This window comes from Chiloscyllium punctatum, chromosome 3 (assembly GCF_047496795.1).
Source record: "Chiloscyllium punctatum isolate Juve2018m chromosome 3, sChiPun1.3, whole genome shotgun sequence".
In the NCBI taxonomy this organism is placed as follows: Eukaryota; Metazoa; Chordata; class Chondrichthyes; order Orectolobiformes; family Hemiscylliidae; genus Chiloscyllium; species Chiloscyllium punctatum.
Window position 1 is genome coordinate 31,036,133 of NC_092741.1, and position 6,000 is coordinate 31,042,132.

At 50.6% G+C, this 6,000-nt stretch overlaps 1 protein-coding gene across 2 annotated transcripts in view; it reads right to left on the minus strand.

Annotated features, from left to right (window-relative positions):
• Positions 1-5,794, minus strand: part of LOC140457113 (leucine-rich repeat and fibronectin type-III domain-containing protein 2) — a 184,907-nt gene extending 179,113 nt beyond the window's left edge. For both annotated transcript variants that reach the window (XM_072551134.1, XM_072551127.1), the window contains exon 1: positions 5,280-5,794. The gene's annotated coding sequence lies outside the window, so the exon portion shown is untranslated. The remainder of the gene's footprint in view (positions 1-5,279) is intronic.
• Between the last annotated feature and the right edge of the window lie 206 nt (positions 5,795-6,000).

The window sequence follows — 6,000 nt, forward strand, 5'->3', positions numbered from 1 at the left end:
GGAGCTGTGGTTTACTCCCACAGTCCAAAAATATGCAGGTTGGGTGGATTGGCCATGCTAAATTGCTCACAGTGTCCTGGGATGTGCAGGCTAGGTGGATTGGCCATGGGAAATGCAGATTACAGAGACAGGGTGTGTCTCGGAGGGATGCTCTTTGGAAGGTCAGTGTGAACATGATGGTCCAAATGGCCTGCTTTCACATTGTAGGGATTCTTTAGAAAATAGGTGCCTGAATCAGCCATTCTGTACGACCAGGTGAGGGAGATATCTGAGATTGCAGGAGGAGAGAAGGGAAGTGAGTAGGGGAAGGAGATGGTTAGGTTACACTGAGGGAGTTTGCAGTGAGTGATGGTGGGGCAGGGGTGAGGGGTTGGGGAGGTGATAGAAGCACAGGGGTTAAGGTTGAAGGAGGGTAGTTATGAGTGTGGGGAGCTGGGGCTGGCAGGCAAACGAGGGGTAGAGGTGGGAAAAGGTTGGAGGAGCTACCTTCTGCAACCACTGCGACGCCATTTTTTTTCTCAAGATGGCAGTGGCGGAATAAACAGCATTCAGGAGCCTGAGCCCAGGGCCCACCTGCTCTATCCCTTCTTTACACTTTCTCTTCTTTCTTGTCTTTTTTTTCCTCTCTTTCTCCTTTTTAGTTTTACTTTCCTTCCTGTGGTGTGATTGCCTGTGGCGGGCGAGGTTACCCATTGGGTCGGAGGAGAGTTTGGGTTCCTGATGGCGGAAGTGGAGGAGGGAGGCCGTTTGGGCCCAGGGCAGCTCCCACCAGCATCTGTAGTGGTGTGCATTGTCAAGATCGGCCCAGATCGTGGAGTCATGGCAACGGTGATGCCATTGGAGTCAAGATGGCGCCGAGGAATAGCGGATCTGCGGTGGCACATCTGAGAGATTGGAGGCTGGCAGATTACTTTGTGATGGCATTGGTCACAGCTTTGGGGTGGAAGAGCCCTGATCCACGCTCACGGCTATACATTTAACAACAAGGGCTGTGAGATGAACATTGAACTTTATTTCCTTATTTTCTAACTTTACCTTCTATGCCTTGGCTTATTTCCTGTGTTTTAAGATGGCGCCAGACAGTATTAACAATATATTACACTTTTCACTGTATTTGTAACAAATATATGGAATCGGTGCATGTGACAATAACAAAGTAAATAATAAATCAAGAATAAATGATAAATCATTTGCTGCCTCATGCATATTCCCACTGGTGAACTTGGATTGTCACAGTCTGCAGACTGCCCAGTCCATAGCCCGAAACATCAACTCTCCTGCTCCTCAGCTGCTGCCTGACCTGCTGTGTTTTTCCACCACCACACACTCAGCCCCTAGGGAGAGGCCCCTATTGAACTCAAGCTCTTTGCTTTTTCTCCTTCAGCATTGCCTCTTCACTGGCAATAAGTGGCCAAGATCGAAAATCTGCAAAGGATTTGTTTTTCCAACTTGTGTGATCCAGGGGTGCTGAGGGACGGTGTGCATCCATACCTAATTATAAAGCCCACAGATTGGTCTCAACACCCACCCACTTTGCCCGTGTCTTTTAGTGTAAGAGATCCTCACCCTTGCCTGACCAAAATGTGACTCCAGAACCATGGCAAGGTGGCTGACTCTAAGCTGCCCTCCAAAGCCAGCCAGTGGTAAACAGACCTCCACTACCTTCTCAAGGGTAATTAGCGAGTGGCGATAAGTGCTCAGTGATACCCACATCTCCGTGAACAAATACACCAAAGAAAATGACCAGACTATCCCAAGAGGCAATCTGCAAACAACCACGCACCTGCCTGTACCCCCGCTGCCCCTCCTTCCCAGCCACCCTTATCTACCTTGATGTGACTACAGTACTGTGGTTGCCAGTGCAGGCATGCAGTAGGAGGACACCCCTCTATCTCTCCCTCTCTGCCACCTCTGGTTTGTGGAGACACCTATAATATGGTGCCGTCAGCTTCTGAGTTCAAAATCATGAGGATTTCACAGCAGGAAGTAACAGAGAGACTAGCTGCACTGGCAGAAGCTTCAGTCACCAGAGAATAAAAGAGACAGGCAAAAGAGCCAGAAGGGGGGTTTAATTTAGCTAGCACGTCACTGTGATGTGGAACGCACTGCCTGAAATGCTGGTGAAGTCTGGTTCAATTGCAACATATTCATTTGCAGGGCTACTTCTTGAGTGGGACAAATTTGAGAGCTCTTTCAAACTCAGGCACCGACACAGAGGGGCTGAATGGCCTCCCACTGTGCTGTAAGATCACAAATCTCTATTCTGAAATAACATTCCCCCCGCCCCCCCCCCTCCCCCCACGCTGACATTTTGAATCCTCTTCTACCTGAATGCGGTGAATTTCTGCTTCACAGGGTGAATTGATAAAGGGAGAATTTGAATTTAGGAGAGTGGGGGGGGGGGGGGTGTTCTCATTAAAGACTATAAAATTCTAAAAGGACAAGGCAGGATAAGTGTGGGAAGGATTTTCCCCATGACTAGGGAGTCCAGAACTAGGGGTGGCGGCGTAAGGTTACTGGGTAGGACTGAGATGAGGAGAAATGTCTCCACCTTCAGAGTCTGTGGAATTCTCTGCAGTGAAAGCTGAAAAGGTGTTTACAGGAAGGAGTTCGGCATAGTGCTTCGGGCTAAGGGAATCAAAGGGTATGGAGTGAAAGTAGGAAGAGGGTGCTGAGTGGATGAAACCTGAGAAGACATTTGTAAAGTCAGGAGGAACGTGGATAGAGTAAACAGCCATAGACTTTTGCCCAAGGTGGGGGAGTCCAAAAATAGAGGGCTTGGGTTTAGGGTGAGAGGGGAAAGATTTAAAAGGGACCTAGGAGGCAACATTTTCACACAGAGGGTGGGGCATGTACGGAATGAGCTGCTAAACGAAATGGTGGAGGTGAGTACAATCACAGGCCAAAGGGTCTGTTTCCCTGCTGTACAACTCCACGAGCAGTGATCTTAATGAACAGGTTTGAAGGGCTGAATGGCCTATTCCTGCTCCTATTTTTGTGAGAATTTAATTCTCAGCAAAATGCCCCAGCAAGGGTTGGGCAGGGTGGTGTTTGGTCATAGGACCATTAGCCATGCGTGCACATGACAGTGGGTTTGTCAGTAAGGGGTCACAATGTATCATGTTTTAAGCAGTCACACACCTCCTTAGGTGTGACAATACACCCACTGAACCATGGTAACAGGCAGCATTTTCTGCTGGGCACTGAGTCTCGTGTCAACTCACCAGCTGCAATAAACCAGCCGAGTCAAACTGTTCATTGCAGAGTCTGGCATGAAATTAAACTGAACTGGAATAACTGCCAGAAACATTGCAGTGAGAGAGGAATGAGGCAGCTCTTTGTGAGGGCCTCTGTGTGAGAAAGTTGGGGCGGGGGGAGGCAGAAGGGCTGCTCCATTCTATGACTGGAAAAGAAGGATAGCCAAAATGTCATCAATTGCTCCCACCTTTGCAAGAGCAATGGGGAAGGGTGATACATTCTGGACTTACCTGGAATGGAATAGAAAAACTGACTGCTTCAGACAAGGATACTTGAGGTTCCTTGCAGACCAGTTCAATTTATGTGAGTGACAGGCAGAGGTGCAGTTGGAAAAAAAAGATCTGAAACAGTTAACAGCCGGTAAAGCCAAGAGCAATATGCTTTTGTTTTATTGGTCGGCTTCCTCACTGTGTCTGATTATAGGCAATCAGCCTTGTAAATCTTTGAGGCGCAGGAGAAGGCACTGGGCTCAGAAGAAAAAAAAAGAGATTTACTGGAACAATATCAAGTCAGAGAGGTTATAACAGCAATCAAGAAAGATTGGAAGGCTGGGACTCTTTTACAAAGGAACAGGTTGTGAGGTGGCCCTGGTGGAGGGTTTTCAACGTTATAGGGGGTGGGGGAGTTGACAGGGCAGAGTCTCGGGCATGGGGGAGTGAGGGAGTGGAAGATAGTCAGTAAGGAAAGAAAAGAATGAGGGAGGAATTCAGCGGAACTGTTTTGTTTTAAAAAAGAACTGGGGGAGCTGGTTAAGACAGCAAGGAGTAGTTGAGGTGAGCATAAAGCAGATGCATTTTGGAAAATTATAGCACCTGAAGGGGTGAAAGACCAGGGGATGGGATTGCATGAAGTGGGGAGAAGGGGGATGAAGTGAAGAGGAGGGGGATGAAGTGGGGAGGAGGGCGATGAAGTGGGGAGAAGGGGGATGAAGTGGGGAGGAGGGCGATGAAGTGGGGAGGAGGGGGATGAAGTGAAGAGGAGGGGGATGAAGTGGGGAGGAGGGCGATGAAGTGGGGAGGAGGGCGATGAAGTGGGGAGAAGGGGGATGAAGTGAAGAGGAGGGGGATGAAGTGGGGAGGAGGGCGATGAAGTGGGGAGGAGGGCGATGAAGTGGGGAGGAGGGCGATGAAGTGGGGAGGAGGGCGATGAAGTGGGGAGGAGGGCGATGAAGTGGGGAGGAGGGCGATGAAGTGGGGAGGAGGGGGATGAAGTGAAGAGGAGGGGGATGAAGTGGGGAGGAGGGGGATGAAGTGGGGAGGAGGGGGATGAAGTGAAGAGGAGGGGGATGAAGTAGGGAGGAGGGGGATGAAGTGAAGAGGAGGGGGATGAAGTAGGGAGGAGGGGGATGAAGTAGGGAGGAGGGGGATGAAGTGGGGAGGAGGGGGATGAAGTGGGGAGAAGGGGGATGAAGTGGGGAGTTGCGGTGGAGCAGAGAACACTAGTAAGATCCAGGTGGAACGAGTAGCCTGTATATATACACACACAGACACAGGATATTCGATCCGGCTGTGTTTCTCAGTCCCTACTGTTCTTTGGTTGAGTGAACAGTGACCGTGTGTGTGTGTGACTGTGTGTTGGTGTGAGAATGTGGAGTCCTCAAACTACTGAACTGACAACACACAGGCACCTTCCCTCTTGGAACTTGAGGCGTGAGCTATAAAGTTCAGAGATGCAGCGAGGAACTGTCTCACTCTTCCAGTTCACCTACTCCCCAGCACTCCCCTGGGGGGGGGGGGAACAGGCAGAGCCGCTGCTCCCGTCTCCACAGCACGGCGGGACGATGCAAAAGTCAAGCAGGAATTTTTTCGGGAACCAGCGCTCGCGTTAAACAGCACGTGTCACCCCAATTTCAAAGCAACCGTCCCGTTCGCAATTCTGCCAGTTTCGGAGTTGGGACGAAACGGCAAATGGGGAGATTGCACGGCCCGTGCCGGCCAGCACTGGGGGTACCCCAGGGTTAACAAGCTTATGGGCACACACACAGACACAGACACAGAAAACCATGCTGAGGCCAGCGTTACCTTGAAAGAGGATCATGCAGCCTTGGCTGGCAGCTAGAGGCGAAGGCAAGTTGCTGTTCACAAAATCCCATCAAGTCCAGTCTTCGGGAATTCCGGAAAGCTTCATTCTTTCTCAGAGACTCTCCTCACGGTGAAGGCAACACACTCACTTCCTCAGGAACTCCATCTCACTCAGCTTCCATTTATATCCTGGGGGTAATTTGTACGAGGATTGAATCTGTTTCACCCTCCCCACCTCCGCTCTCTCTCTCTCTCTCTCTAGCTTCCTCCTCGTTTCTTTATTAAAACGGTCTGGAGTCACTCAAATCCGCACCTGGAAGATTTTGAAGAAGTCTCTCATCCCCATGCTGAGCTCTGCAGAGCACTGACACACACTCTCTCTCTCTCTCTCTCTCACACACACAGCACCCTCTCTCACTCCCCAAATTCCAGGGAAAGCGACACACACTCCCACTCTCTCTCTTGCTCCTTCACCTCTGTCACTCTTTCTCCCAGCCTCTCCCCCGAAATTCACTCCTCCCCTCTCTCTGTCTTCCCCCTCTCCCTTTCCCCTCCTCTCTCTGTTCTCTTGCACGCCCTTTCTCTCTCCCTGCAACCCCCCCCCCCCCCCCCCCCTCTCTGTCCCTCACCTCCTCTCTAGGTCTCCTACCTCTCTCTGAGGCTCTCTCTCTGTCAGTCCTCTCTCTGTCTCTCTCTCTCTCTCACACACACACACACACAC